General features: G+C 42.3%; 1 long non-coding RNA gene across 1 annotated transcript; it reads left to right on the top strand.

The window, feature by feature from the left end:
* Positions 1–367: 367 nt before the first annotated feature.
* LOC149873598 (uncharacterized) lies at positions 368–16255 on the top strand. The gene is made up of 6 exons (XR_016442393.1): positions 368–508; positions 1567–1635; positions 4013–4361; positions 5325–5674; positions 8753–8839; positions 14496–16255. It is a non-coding gene; the product is annotated as an uncharacterized LOC149873598 (long non-coding RNA).
* Positions 16256–16387: the final 132 nt, after the last annotated feature.

Genomic DNA, 16387 nt, shown 5'->3' with positions numbered 1-16387 from the left:
ATTATTACTTTACAACAGTAAATAAAATGGAAGAGTTGAAATAACAAGGCATTATCCTTCCAGCACACAACATTCCTCCTTCCCTGTTCTTCCAGCTGGACAGGCCTCCAGCTGGAAGAATGCAAACATCTTTGTTCAGCAGGAGAGAAGTCAACACTGCTCTCAAAGAAAAGTTTACATTTTAGGGCTTTGCTCAAAGCCACCTGACCTCGTATGACTGGCAAGAGAAAATTATTACTAAAGACTGAGCATTTCAGTCAGGACTAGAGAAATTCTTGGGAAGCTGGCCAAAGTAAGAGGCAGCTTTTCCACGCCCATCCGATTCCCTTTAACATGTTACTTACATGCTAGAGCTCAGCCCCAAGGACAGCAGCTCAGTTCTTGCAGTTGTTCTAAGTGGCATCTTTGTCTGGTGGGCTGCCTTGGCAAACTGAGCACTGGGAAGATTTCAGAATATGGAAAGGGAGGAAACCTTTTTAAAAGATCAAGCTGAGATTCCTGAACAACAGTGAGTACTGATATCTGTGCTTTGCCTCTTTTCATGAGTACAGTGTCCCCAGTTGTGTTCGCTGTCACAGAACGCTTCCTGTATTAGCTGAAATTCTAGTTTCTGAGCCTAAACAGACAGGACATAAATAAGAATCATCCTCTTACTCCTAGAAAGTTTTTCTTCTTGCAGGGAAGGGTGATGTTTAAACTTATTCCAAGCACACTGCAGGAAAAAAGGCACTTCTCTCTGGAGAGTTGGTTCACTTGATACTAGCAGCTGTTGGCAGTTGAGTCCTTGGACTCTGGCTGCTTGTTTTTGTCTTCCTTCTTTTGCCTACCCCCACGTGTAGTCTTACATTTCAGGGCATAAGGTCAGCCTGTCAACTTTATAATGCACATGCAGACATCTGCTACAGAATTAGAGAGCGCTGCTGTAAGCTAATGTAAATGAATATTTCTCTAGGGACTGCTCCATCACAGCTCAGACAAAGCAAGCAGGAGGTAAGATTTGCTATGCACTGTCTGCCAGGTCAGTTATCAGAGGTAAGTAGGTGGAAAACTCCAAAGCTTGCTTTCCTTTTTTTGCTGCAGTTTCACGTGCATAGGCCTAGCCCACAGGAAAGGAAGCAATTGAGCAGCCTGTTCTATGTTCTTGTGCTACAGCAGCCTTTCCAGGCCCAGTCACTATGAGAAAGCCTGGACAAAGGACAACTAACCAGAAAAAAATTCAGTTTTTACATTCGCCTGATGATGATTCAGCATTCTTTGCACTGAGTAATTTGAGAATATGATAATAAAGCCAGACACAGACAAAGCGTGTGCTGCTGCAGCCTATACAACCAATCAGGGTATCATCTGTTCAGAGCAAGATCTAGGTCCACATTATCCATTTCACACACCAGTGTGTTCTGTTGTTGGACACGCCGTAAACCCAGCAAGAAAGTGGAATTGACCAGTCTCCTGCCAGCGTTCTGGCCACAACATTTAAGGTGTTAAATGTTTATTTAAATGAAGTATTTCTGTTAAAGACACTTTTCTGGTTTTGATCTGTTTTCCTGTCATCTCTCTCGCATCTAGATTATATATACCAACTGCCACAAGAGGCAATGACCGTGCATTTAATTATCAAATGCAGAAACTCACATGGTAAAGCCTGCTTTTTTTTTGTTTAATTTAGACCTACATGTTTAAGTCTGTTAACAAATGAGATTTAATTAAGACTAGCTTATATCCCTTGCACACAAAGAAAAGAATCTACAAGTATACTGCTATTCTCTGTTGCTTTGTTATAACAAGATTTATCGAACTGGAAGCAATACTAGTGGTGAACTTACAAATATTTGGTTAAAATTAATATCTGCAAGACAGTGATGAAGATGATTGTTTTACTCTCCTGCTGGACAAAAATCTAACTTAACAGCTGGGTTTGATAACTTGATGTCACAACTGCTTTGAGTAATCAGAAAGATATACCCATTCTCCGCTATGCCCCAGTGCTGAATAGAGGACATTGCTGGGAGTATGGGATAACTATCATAACTGTATTACATTCCTAAAGGCTTCAAAAAAGAGGGTTTGGGGTTTTTTAGAACAACTTTAAAGTTCCTTATTAGCTAACCTTTGTACCCAATGGATCCAGTGACAACAAATAACAGTAACATGGATCTGATTTAGCAGTAGCTCCTCTTAGAAAGAAGATTGGTCTCTGACTCAGCTGAGCATCTTGGCATTCTGGCACTGATACGGGTCTTGTTCTTTGAAACTGTTCAGCTAGTCCAAGAGCTCTGCTCATTACCTGCTTGAATCGTTTCTTTACAGGCCAAATATTCCAATAGTTTGGACATTCAGAAAGAGCAGGATCTTCACCAACCTGCTGACTTGACCTGGGAGTGGAGATCTTTAGTTACTGACCAATTTCACTAACAGGATCCCTCCACCTTATGTTTCTGTTAAAAAGCCAGAGGCAGAAAAATAGCTAAGTTATTTTCAGAAGATTATTTTCTCTGTGAAACCAGTTGGTGAATTCTGAAGCAAAAGTAGACCCTGGGCTTTGACAAAGGAGCTATTGTTTTGTCAAATAGCTATTTGTCTTGTAACACAAATGATCCAAGTATAGATAAATCCATGCACCATAAGGAGACCAATTTGCTGGAAGCATTTGTCAAAAAAGCATTCTTCTCTTAAGGCTACTTCAGAGATCCTTGCATACCACACCAAAGAATGGACCTAGCTGACCTAAACCATGTTTTCAGTCAGCTAACTAAAGTTCTTAAAGATTCAGTTATCTTCTAAAGCACTGAAAATAAATGGGATATAATCTTCTAAGTGACATGAGTGTTTGGAAACTTTTAATCTGTTTAATAACCCCCACTAAAGTATTTATTCACTGTTACTGCAACCTCAGAAAGACCATTAAACTCTCACTACATACAAGTTTAACCATTTTTTAAAGACTAAAGCTGTTTGAGAAGTCAGGACTTAAAATGTAAACCTCTTCAAATGCCAATCTGTAAATAATAAGACAACTTATCTACTTGAAAAAAACAGAAAAGTTTAGGTGCTATTCAGGCACTACTTAGATTATGCACTGAAAAAGCTGGAGTAGAGACCAGGACTTTCACACAACGCAAACTCCTGTTAAAGTGCAAAATCAAATGCACTGTAATAATACAGTCCTGGCAAAGCAGATTCTTGTCCCCAGTGGATACAACTCACTGCTCTGATTCAGCCAATATTGTTTCGGGGAAAGCAGGATGTAGGTTCTTATCTGTTCACAACAGATTTACATGCTCTTTTACACCAGGTGCAATATACAAAACATATGAAGATGAATACAGAAGATAAAGAGTTGGGAAATAAAAAACCCTACCAGGTCAAGGACAAAAAACATTCCTAGATGTAAATCCATGCTACTTTCAGGACAGTTTAAACATGGAAGCTACTACTTATTTCACCTGCTTTAAGATGATTTTAAATAATATTACCAAAAACTAATCACCCCCCACCTACTTGCCCTTCCCACACATACACTTTAGGGTTCACTCTCCACTCCTAATGAAATGTGTAATCCTAAAGATGTAGTAAGGTGGTTAAGATGATGTTTATGTGGGGTGGGGGATTAGGAACCTTTCAAATCTGGCAGTTTTCTGTGTTCATGAACACAAATAGCTAGAAGTACTGAACTAACCTTTATTGTCCTGAGGCAACATACAGTGCGTAGCGCAGGGGTTCCCAATAACTTCTTCCTCCTAAGCTTCAATCAGGAGGGTGGCATCTTTTGTAGCAGCAAAGGGCACTGCCTGGCTCATGCTGATGTGGCAGCTGTGCCTTTGGTTCATCATCATGCAAACACCACCATCTTAAGGGAGCAAATGAAAACTACCAGATTTCAAATAACACTGCCTTTCCCCAGTAAGCTCCCTATTCCAGGCCTAACCTCATGAGGAAAAGGGTTCACTCTCCTAAAATTACTCTGTATTATTCCCTGACTTGCTAAATGTTAAAATCCCTACCCTATTAAAAGGAAAGAAGAATCCATTCCTGCAGCCACTGATGGGCACAGGAGGGCCTCAGCTCCATTTTAAAGAAGAGACAGACAGAGGGTATGACTCTCTCCAGATGACATGGCACTTCAGTGGAAGATGTGAAGACAGTACACAGCCAGAGTTGGAGAGACAGGTGGCGTGGGAGCCCACCCTGAGACAATGAAGCAACTTCAAAATCTTAAACTGGGTGCGCCACTAAGGAAAGAGGCACCCCAGCTCACTAGTCGCTTTGGCAAACCTTAGCCCATGGCTCCTGCTTCCTGCTCCTGGACATTAAATCACTGTCCTTCACTGCCTCCTTTAGTTAATTTCTCTCTATAGTTCAGGGTAAGTTTTTTAAACACTTACTACACCTGTTAATATGGAACAGATGCAGATTAGTCTGCATTTGCATACTCTGTTGTCACTTCTTGGTTTAATATTCTACCCCATTATAAGGCCATTGGTTCTCCAATGAAACCATCTCCTCCTATGCCCACAGTCACAGGGTTATACTGTATCCATCCTATTAGAAGAACAATAGGAGTTCATTTTCACAGTCTCTGGGACACTGGGTAATGTAGGACGAGTGAACAAGCATGCCAGGATTGGAGCTCAGGAAAGTGACAGAAATGGGAATTAAACATTTACTCAGTATTTCTCAATCAAAAACCAAGGGGCCCAGCTCCGCTAAGAGTCTCCCTTCCCTGACTGCAGCGCTGGCTCAGTCCAGCCCAGTGGAACGCATTAGAGGTCACTCCTTTCACCATCCCTTGTGCTTAGGCTAATTCCCTTCCAGCTGAGCCAAGTCACACTCTGCTTCTGGCCTATGGCACTCTCTGCTTGGACAGCGTGCATTAACCTTTCACCTCCCTGATAATGGAGGGGGTCTGTCCTCCAAGCAGATGTGAAACCGTTTGAAAACTCAGCCTATGTTGCCTGCTTTCTCAACGTCCATGGGTGGCTATTACTCTCTAGTGCTTCCCTTCTATGGCCCTAGAGATGAAAGGAAGTCCCTCCCTTCATTTTCTGATCCTTTTATATTGCCCTAAGTAGCCGAGGCTGACAGGAGGTGAGGAAGGATTCTGGTCCCTGTTTGTCAGATGGGGGAAGTTGGGCAAAATTAAACAACTTGCCTTGGGTTTTGCACTGGTTCAGCAGTGGAGCCAAGTCCTCCCCCTTTGGCCCCTGGACAACACACTTTCTTTTTTCAAATGGGCAAGTGGAAGGTTCATATCTGCTTAATGTGGCTCTTCCTGCTGGAGACACACAGCTACTTGACTTCTCCAAACTCTTCCTTGCTTCCCACAGGAGCAGGTTTCACTGGGAGGCTCCAGCAGATACCGCACACATCTGATTAAAGTACCACATAGACTGGGAACATCATGAAACCAGACAAATAAAAGAAACCTATTCCACTGCCTAAGCTTTTGCTTGTGTACTTATGAGGGATTATCTTCTGTTTTGCTCTATAAAAAAAGACGGCTGCTAGTTCTGCTTAATAAACCACAAAATAAAGGAATACCATACTTCACCTGGAAAGAAGCAACTGGGGGCTTACCAGACCAGGAGAGCAGGAACTGAGCTGAAAAGGAAAACCTTTAGAAACAATTCACTTTCACTAAGTGCCTGGAAAACATCTGTAAGCGTAGGACAGACAGGTAGGTGGGGAGAGCTGTGTAATAATCTGTTGTTTTTGCACTTTCTGCGCAGTTCCAGACAACTACCAAAAAAACTCCATGCACACAAAAACCCCACATCTGTCTTTCCCTTTTACCCCATGCAAAATTTTCACACCAAATTACGTTGCTATGTAACTTGAAATGAGAGAGAGAGATCCAGACCAGAAACAGATTTCACCTCCATGTTAAAGAGCCCAACTTCAGTGGTTACTTGAAAATTTTGATCCTAAGATCCACAGCCTCATGAAGAATCCAGGCTAGAAACACTTACCATACAACTTTATAGAGCTGAGACACATTCTTCCTGCCTTTCTCTGCTGTTTCCAGTGGGATACAACATTATGACCTCATTCATGTAAGCAAGTCAAGAAAGTCAGGTACAGGAATCTCATTTTAGTCAGAAGAGTAAAATAGCACCACATTTTTAAATCTCCCAATAACTGTAATGCTCTGTAAACTCGGCAGCATGTACAGGACAGAGAATGGGGTGGCACCAAATTTATAGCACAGCTTTGATTTGCACTACTCAGTCAGGCTTCACCACCACCGGCTTACACAGCCATCCTAAACTCACTGTAATGAAACCTTTAAATTCCTACTGAAGCCCAACTTTGCTCAACCACATCACTGAATCCTTGCTTCCTCAACTTATTTTTTATTGACCTGTCTCCAATTTTTTGAACAGCTTTTTACAAAACTATGGCCAGCATTCATCAACAGTCACCCACTCCCCCCACTGCAGGGATGCCATACTCTCTTCCTGCAAAATCCCTTTCTGAGTGGGAGGAAAATGCTGTACATCAGCCTCAGGGAAAAGACCATGCTCTACATCTTAATTCAGAAACCATGGTGACTCAGTCACGTTCCCCTGTGGCTTGCCTAGTAAAGTTATAGCTGCTAAATGAGGGAAATGATTACATTTAAACTGAGAGCACCCACAATTAAAGCTATTCCAAGAATCGCAGCTGCAAAACGTAGGTATGCAGCACATAAACATGCTTACAAAGCAGTGAATTAGTCAGCAATATTAGGTGAGGAGGCATTATGACAACTGCTGATTTGGCTGCTGTAACAGAAAGGAGAGGACCAATACGCAAGGAGAGAATAAGAGAGAAATTCTCCCTCTCCCTGATGCTGTTGTGCTCTCGTGTGCTATTAAACTGCTGCTCCACTCAAAACCAGAGGAGGCAGCATTTCCAGTGAGTTATGCAGGCAGCTCCCAACAAGGTTAGTAACAAAGGCCAAGCCACCCGCCTCTTACTACCATATTGGACCTGCCAGGTCACACTCTGCTAATAACATTTCAGAAAGAAATAACATTTTAAAAATAAACATTAAAAAGTTAAAAATATTAAAATTTAATTAAAAATTAAACAACATTAAAAAACCCCCAATATGTTTTGCCTTCCAATTAATACTTTGACCCCAGGATCCTGCATAGAGTATGCAGGAGGCCTGATTTGTTTTTCTAGAAGGAAGTTGTTCAAAATACAGAGGCCTCAAGCTATTTGCCAGAGTTGAGGAAAAATCACATTGCTGGTTCTGTCATTTCCAAATGGGGTTACAGTTCTCTTTCTACTCTCTCCATGATTGGCACTGCAAATATATTTAGCTGCTTTAAGACAGTGAAAATCCTCATTTAAATACCACACACAAGTAACATGCTAGCTATCCTGTTGACCTAAAACCTGGGCTCAAGGTGGGAATTTCAGTCCATCAGATCAATTATAAGCTGTACTAGAGCTTCCCCAGGTGGAGGAGGGGATGAGCAACTATAGAAGAAAACAAATCCTGCCCCAGGAGACATAAAAGCTTATGGCGTCAAACAAGAATCCAGATTTATTTCCCTGGGAGCTACAAGCTCCAAGTTTGAAGAGATTAGTAATGGAGACGCTGATGAGGGCAAGGTAGTGTCACGTACTGTGCCAGCAAATTCAGGAAGCCTCATTTTCTACGTTCTGTCTGAAGGATTAGATGTTAATGCCTGGAGTCAGCAGTAGAAAGACAGCTGGTCCTGATTCACTCTCTTCTCAAGGGACAACTGCTTAAGGACTGTATTGACAAGACCAACTTGAGAGAACCCAGCAACTCTGCACTTGAATGAGAGAAATTGGGTAGCTGTACTTGCTGCAGCTGAGATCCTATAACTCTGCATACAACCCAGACCAACTTTGATGTCAGATAAGACAAGACCCAGTAGATGCATCTACAAGCCAGAGAATTACAGGGAGAGCACCATCTTAAACTGAAACAACGGGTCAATTTTCACTGCATCTGCCTTTACTGGCTTGTTCATTGTTATGATCTGGTGAACAGCTGTTCTTAGGCTAGGAAAAAACTTGAGTTTAGCCAACCGAAGTATGTCAAGTAAACATTCACAGCTGTTCTGGGCAGGGGACAGAGTCTCCTGCTAAGTCCATTCAGGATCTGACAGACAAAATATTGGTCCAGTCCCATTAGGAACCTGGGCATTCTTGCTCTATTGGAGAGCTAGCTGTCATTAAAAGGAAAGCATTCTCCCTGAGGCCAATCAGTCACTAGCACCAAGGCTTTGTACTTGCAAAGTTTCAGACATACAGCAGGCCTGGCCCCTGTATGTCAGAGTCTGCTGCCATCAGTTGGTGCTGATAAGTAGACAGGATAAAAATCTTGCACAGAAGCCGTCTTATCCCAGCTACCTGTGGTAATACATTTAGTCAGGCTTCCGGCCTACTTGACTAGAAAAACAGACAAAGACCAGAAGAGCTGATACTGCTTATTTCAGTTACATGTTTTGAGATAAGAAATCCTGCATGTCTTATTACCCTGTGCACAGATGTCCAATTAAGTAAACTTGTTTTAGTTTCTCCAAGGTCGTATTTTTTTCTCTTTATCTGTCTTAAGTATAAAAATGCTTGACAACTTAGAGAGGAGGAGGATTCCTTTGAAACAGACAAGTGGGTGATTCGCCTTGCTGTTTGAAATCCTCCCTGTGATTACAGCATAGCCCTAAACAAAGAAAAGCTGGCTCTGCCAGTTCTGATTCAACCACAACACAAAGTTTGATTTCTTCCACAGTTTGGTGCCCTGACTCGAATAGAGACGCCTGGAGTGATCAGTTGAGACACAGACGTCTCTTCACTGAAGATCTGGCACCAAACTAAGGTAAGAGACCTTTTGAAATATCTACTGGGGCTTTTCAGTGAGAGGCTGTCTCTGTGTCTTCCTGATTCACTGCTTGAGGCTCACCCTATCCAAACTTTTTTCTGCCAGAACTGTCAGACCCACTGTGTAAGTAGTAACTCTGAGTAGAAAGAGTTAAGGTTAAAGACTCTGTGTTGCTGTTGTCAGTGAAAGTATTTCCCCGTGTGAATTGAGTTAAGGTCTGTAAAGAACTATGAGGTCTCTCTGAAGCCAGGAGTGGAAACCTTGTGCAGCCGCCCCAAAGACAACAGATTTGTTCTGTGTGCTCTTCGAAAGCAAGGGTGCAAGGTGGAAACTTTTAGAGTGTGAGTGTTTTCCACAATAAGGATTGACCAAAGCTGAGACTAAAGAAATGCTCTTGAACCTCATGCCTCAACGCAGAAATTCCCTCGTGTGAACTGAGACTATGAATTGAGAAACATGAGCCACTGACCAGGTCTGAGACAAAGGTTGGGTTCAGCCGCCCCAAGGCTGTCTGGAAGGGCAGTTTTGAATGCAAGGGGGCCCAACTGGAACCTTGTGACCCAGTGGACAGGTTTACCCTTTCCCCACCCTCATAAATGAGCCGTGTCTAACAGCGAGTAACTGCATTGTGTGCCATTATTGCTGTGGAGTCTTTGGACATTAGCCACAGCATCTCTGTGCCACTAGCAAATCTCACAACCTGACCGGACACCCTGAATAAGCCATTCCTGCATGAAAGACCTGTGTGAATTGAGTTTAAAGATATGGGGAGCGGAGAGTCTAAAGACATACCCCCTCTGCCAAAAAGGGACTCCAGCATTGTATATGTACACATACTATGGCCATAAAAGTTGTAAGTTTCTAGAAAATGGAATTGGTATACCAGAAATGATTTTAGCCAGCAGTTTCCCCTGGAGGGAACATTTGATTTAAGTAAAATTGTTCATCTCCGCAGAGACCTTGAGTTAAGAGGTAGTAATATACCACAGATTCAGTGGGACACATTTTTTGATTGGTATGAAGAACCTTTCAAAAGACATCAAGAATCTCAAGTTCAGTCTTAAGGACTCCCGAGAGAAACTGAAATCTCAGATAAAGGAATTAAAACAGAAAAGTGCACCAAAAGGGGGGCCCCCATCAATAGTACCATCGGCCGCAAAACAACTTTATCCACAAATAACTGAGAATGAATCTGCAGAAGAGATAATTAATTTTCTTAATGTGCCACCCCCATATCAGTCCCAGGCACAATCTGAACCTGAAGTCCAAAGTAACCAAATAGACTCTTCCAGCAGGATTAGCCCACCTCACCAGGAAACTATCACTCAACAAGCATCACCTGCCCCCGGGGCATGCCCACGTCCACCGGAGGCATGGTGTCTGTCTCCTGAAATCTCAACCCCCTCCTCTTGTTTAAGGTCTGGTACCCAGTATGGTCCAGCCCCTTCTTTAAAATCTAAAAAGACTTAGCTTATGGCTTTATGCCAACTTCCAGGGCAAGGTCCAAATGGGGAAACTACAATCACAGTCCCTGTCCCCTGGACCCCAGGAGATCTCCTAAACCTTGTTAAACAATTTCCCAACATCAGAGAGGAACCCCAAAAATTTAGAGATGACTTAGACACAATAATCTATTGTTATAATCCAACATGGGCAGATTTGAACCAATTAATGAGAAGTGTTCTGCCCTCTGAGGTCCGCAACCACCTCATCGCACAGGCTACTTGGCCTACTCAAGACCCTGGAATTGGAGATCATTTAGCAGATGCCTGAAGATGCCTCCTTAAGGCTGTACTTAAAATTTGCCCCAGGAAAACTGACTGGGCCAAAATACATAATTGTAAACAAAATAAAGGAGAATCCCCAACAGACTATATGGACTGCTTGAAACTAGTATTTGAAAGACATTCTGGTATTGAAAATGCAGCTGAAACTGCCCCAGAAGCAGTTGCTTCTGCTTTTGTCCACTGACTTCTTTCTAAAGTCCAGGAACAGTTGTGCACAATTGCTGTAGGTTGGCAGACTAAGCCACTTGCAGAACTAGTCACCATTGCAAATCATCGTACAACCTGCCAGGAAAAGAAAAAGGAATCCACAGAAACTAAGCTAATGTCATTACAATTACAGACTTTAGGCAGGGGCAGAAGCCAAGGTTTCCATCAAGGACAGTTCAGAGACAGGTGACGTGGTCATGGGATGGGACAAGGATTTCAGTCCCAAAATAATGACAGTTGTCATTATTGTGGCCAACCAGGACACTGGAAGGCTCAATGTCCTCCCTGGCCTGGCCAGCCAGGGATGACATTTAACCTGCCACCACTTCCTCTCACTCAATTCTCTGTCCCGAATCAGGGAGCCTCCTGTTAGGCCAGCCTGAGAAATAGCAACGTCATCACAGCCCCGCTTCTCCCACTTAATCAAGATGATCCCTTTGTTTCCTGCGTGATAAGGCATCTCTACAATAAGTTTAGTAGACACCAGTGCAAGCCGCTCTACTCTTCAAGCTGAAGAATTTTCCACAACTCCCCTCTCCTCTGCTTGTAAACACTGTAGGAATTTCAAATCAAATAGCTCCTCATCCTGTTTCCCAACCATTACATGTTTCTCTTGGTCCTGTTTCTGATCAACATGCCTTTCTCCTTAGTCCTTGTTCTCCTGTTAATTTGTTAGTCAGAGATTTGCTTTGTAAACTTGGCTGTACTATCTATTGCTCTCCTAATGGTGTTTATTTAGATGTCCCTGTGATGAGATAGCAGTACTTGCCGCTTTAGTTAGTTCACCTCCTGAGCCTGAGTTCCTTGATTTTTCTGTGTTGCAACAAGAAATCATAAAAGCTGTCCCTCTGTTTCTCTGGTCCCAGCATGCTAATGAAGTAGAACAAATCCATACTGCCCAGCCTGTAAAAATTAGATTAAACCCAGCTAAACCTTTACCCAAAGTTGTTCAATACCCTTTACGTACAGAAGCTAAAGATGGGATACACCCTGTTATAACCACCCTTTTAAAGCAAAGTATCATTGTCCCAACTAAGAGCCCTTGTAATATGCCTATCCTTCCTGTAAAAAGCCTGGAAAGAATACCTATCACTTTGTACAGGACCTTCGTGTGGTAAATTCTGCAGTTTTACCTACTTTTCCTGCTGTACCAAATCCAGCTACTATCTTGTCCTGTGTTCCTCCTAATGCTTGTTATTTCACTGTTGTTGACTTGTGTTCTGCATTTTTCTCTATTTCTATACACCCTGATAGCCATTTTCTCTTTGCATTGACCTATCAAGGACTTCAGTATACCTGGATGTGATTGCCCCAGGGCTATACTGAATCCCCTTCTCTTTTTTCTCAAATTCTGAAGAAAGATCTAGATGACATAATATTTAAAGAAAATTCTGTGCTTGTGCAATATGTTGATGATTTGCTCTTGGCATCTAACTCCCTTGAAGCCTGTGAAACTGATTCTTTAACTCTCCTCACCTCTCTTGCCCAAAAAGGCCATAAGGCATCTAAAGAAAAGCTACAACTTTGTCTTCCTCATGTCCACTTTAGGTCATGATATTTCTGCTGGAGAATGACTGCTTTCCTCTTCTAGAATAGAAGCTAGTCTTAAAATCCCTAGACCAACTACTGTATTCCAAATGCGTACCTTCCTAGGTATAGCTGGCTACTGCCGTCAGTAGATACTCAGCTATGCCTCTATAGTCAAGCCGTTGCAAAATCTGACTCTTATTAATATCCCTGAGCCTTTACTCTGGACTTCAGAGATCGAAGCCGCTTTTGCCTCTATTAAACAAGCTCTGTTGCAAGCTTCTGCCTTAGGCCTTCCCCATTATACTAAATCTTTTATTCTCTTTGGTCATGAAAAGGACGAATTTGAACCTGCAGTACTTACTCAGACACGTGGAGACAAGCACCATCCCATTGCCTATTATAGCTCTGCTCTTGAACCTGTTGCAGCTGGATTTCCTCCATGTCTCTGTGCTGTAGCTGCAGCCGCCATCACTGTTGAACTTTCCTCCACCCTTGTATTAGGTTCTCCCCTTACTGTTGCTGTCCCACATGCTGTAGCAGCCCTTTTACTAAAAACAAAAACCCAACACCTTTCAATTGCTAGATTAACTAAATATGAAATCTTGCTTCTCTCTGCTGGAAATGTCACCCTAACTAGGTGCCCTGTTTTAAACCCTGCTTCCCTGTTACCTACCCCTTCAGATGGTGAACCACGATTCCATTTTTGTTACTGCTCACCTAACAATGCACCACACTGATCTAAAGGACAACCCCTTACAAAACCCAGATCTAGTATTCTATGTTGATGGATCATGTCAAAGAAAGTCAAAAGGTTCCCTTGTTGCAGGATATGTAGTATGTTCCCAATCTGATGTTATAGAAAGCCATCACTTACCTAATGCGTATTCAGCTCAAGTTGCTGAGCTTGTGGCCCTCACCAGGGCTTGCACCCTAGCCTCTGGTGCCTCTGTTAATATTTATACTGATTCTCGCTATGCTTTTGGTATTGTACACGATTATAGTCAACGTTGGAAACAAAGAGGCTTCCTCACTTCAGGAGGTGCCAAGATTAGTAATGGTCCATACGTAAACATCTTGTTGAATGTTTTACAATTACCTTCTGCTGTTGCTATTATTAAATGCCAAGCTCACCAGAAACCTTATGATGATGTTACACATGGAAATGCTCTGGCAGATTCCACTGCCAAAGCTGCGGCTATTTCCACTCCTCAGGCTACGCCTGTGTTTTTGTCCATTCCAACTGACCAGTCTCCACTGGCAAGTCTTCACAACGTTGCCCTCCTCCATGATCAGGCTCCAGAACCAGAGAAACATACATGGAGACTGGCTGAGTGTTTGTTACACCCTATTTGTGGCGCGCCCCAGACGGCTGCCTGGTTGTCCCAGTGGTCCTTCTTCGTCCTCTTCCTCACATACACCATGGCATAACACGATGATAGAAGCTGTTAAGCTTGATTGGTTTGCTCCAACTTGTCCATCTGTGGCTCAACAGTACTGCCACACCTGTCCTATTTGCCAAGCCCCTAATGTGGAAAATCCTGTAAAAACAAATAAAGGCAGCACATCCCCTACCTTGGGGATCATTTGTAAATTTACAATTAGATTTTATTCAAATGCAGAAATGTTCTTATATGTTCTTCTTATTGTATGTATGTTTTCTGGATGGGTAGAAGCCTACCCATGTGCAAAAGCTGACACCATCACTGTAAGCAAAAAGTTGCTCAGAGACTTTATTCCAAGGTTTGGTATTCCTTTATCCCTAAACTGATAGAGGAACTCATTTTACTTGACAGATAATGAAAGAAATCTGCAAAGTCCTGCAGACCCAACAGAACTTTCATTGCCCATACCATCCACAGGCCTTGGGCCAAGTGGAACATCAAAATGGCATTCTGAAAAATAAACTGGCCAAAATTTGTGCTGAGACTCACCTAAAATTGCCAGATGCACTTCGCATAGCCCTTATGAGATCTACTGCCAACCGAAACACTGGGCTTAGCCCACATGAAATTCTAATGGGAAGACCCATGAGGCTCCCTGCCTCACCACCTGTTGCCTCCCACTTTTGCCTTATACATTCACTTGATACTATTCTGGACTATTGCAAGGCACTAATGAAGTGTGTTAAGGCTTTTCATTCACAGGTACAAGCAGCTCTCCCCAGAGAACCACATGAGCCGTGCCATTCTATCCTGCCTGGAGATTGAGTCCATATAAAAGTCCATCAATGAAAGTCATCGCTGGAACCTTGCTGGAAAGGCCCATTCCAGGTACTCCTAACCACCAACGCTGCAATAAAGTGTCAAGGACTCCAGACATGGATCCACGCTTCACACAGTAAGAAAACATCAGCCCCGTTAGACCCAGTCTCCTCCATATCAATCTTGTAATCAGCCTCCACAAACCGGTAGTGAGGCTAGCGCCTGCCAGCAAGAGAGCTCAAGACCAGTAGTGAGCCAAGTGCCTACTGGTGAAGAGGATTTGCCAGTACAGAGCAAAGAAGATGTGCCCCAATGACACCACTATGCCCTTTGAGACGGGAAAAAGTCCTCTAGCTTGTTCCTGGTTTCCAAAGTGGAGTTGGTTAGTCGTGATTTGCGTAGTTCTCAGTATTTCTTTTTGGGCCATCTTATATGAACTTGACTCATCAATTATAAGAAACTCTGTAAACCACACTACACTTCCGCACTGACAAAGAAGATCACTTCATGAAAATGTGTTCTTGTCTTTAGTTAATCAAACTGGAATAGATTTAAATGTTTCTCGTTGTTGGATATGTAGTCATGTCCCTATCTATTCTACCGGAGGGATACCCTTGAATGCAACTCAGATGTTAGCTCCTTACTATTCAGATTTTCATGGAAATGAAACTTGGCAGAATGTAAGTTGCAACCAGTCTATGTACAATTAGCTCATGCCACTCCTGGAAAGTTCTGTTGGACCTGTAATGGATCTCATGTTGTAGCAGGAGTCAGTAAGTGCGAGGTAGAATTTAAGATAAATGGTGCTTGGTTTTCTATTGGTTCATGGATATCTAACTACTCCCCGACAGGTCAATTTTCAGGCTATTATTCACAAGGGATGATGTCCCCACACTGTAATACAGGTGGATATACTTCACTAGCTGGTCACTATTTTGTGTGTAGAGATAAAGGCCTATAAAAATCTTCCCTCCAGTTGAAGAGGAACATGCTATGTCTCCACAGTGTATCCTGCCTTTACTATTAAATCTCACTTACCTAAAGGAAGAATTCACAATGTTCACAAAATTACAGAAAATCAAAGGTTTTGGGGTATAATGTTGCCCAGCTATAGCACAGGCTTAGCTATGTTCGAGATAAAGAAAGTTGCAGCATCTTTGGAAAAGATTGTTAATACTACTGCTGATAGTTTTGATAAAATAAATACAGAAATGAAGGAAATAAGGCAAATGACACTGCAAAACCGACTTGCGTTAGCTTATATACTAGCCAGCAAAGGAGAAGTCTGTGCTTTAATTGGTAAAGAATGTTGTACTTATATCTCCGATAATTCAGAAGAAATCTAGGATTTAAGTACATATATTCGAAAAGCAGCAGCTAAATTGCATGAGTCAGATAGTTAGAATTTGAGTTCTGGGTTTAGCTCTATTTTCAGTTCCTTAGGCTCTTCTGTCATTCATAGTTTGTTGATATTGTTTGTTGTTTTTATTGGAGCATGCCTCATGTTTATGATAGTACAATGTCGCTTAAGTTGTGCTGTCAAGCAAATGCCAAATAGCCCATCAACTAGAAACAAAGTATATAATTCATATGATACTGCTTATTTCAGTTGCATGTTTTGAGATAAGGAATCCTGTATGTCTTATTACCCTGTGCACAGATGTCCAATTAAGTAAACTTGTTTTAGTTTCTCCAAGGTTGTATTTTTTTTCTCTTTATCTGTCTTAAGCATAAAAATGCTTGACAACTTAGAGAGGAGGAGGATTCCTTTGAAACAGACAAGTGGGTGATTCTCCTTGCTGTATGAAATCCTCCCTGTG

This window comes from Crocodylus siamensis, chromosome 1 (assembly GCF_052110815.1).
Source record: "Crocodylus siamensis isolate JL-2025a chromosome 1, ASM5211081v1, whole genome shotgun sequence".
NCBI classification, from domain to species: Eukaryota; Metazoa; Chordata; order Crocodylia; family Crocodylidae; genus Crocodylus; species Crocodylus siamensis.
The sequence above is the reverse complement of the archived record's forward strand: the minus strand, read 5'-3'. Positions and strand labels throughout refer to the sequence as shown.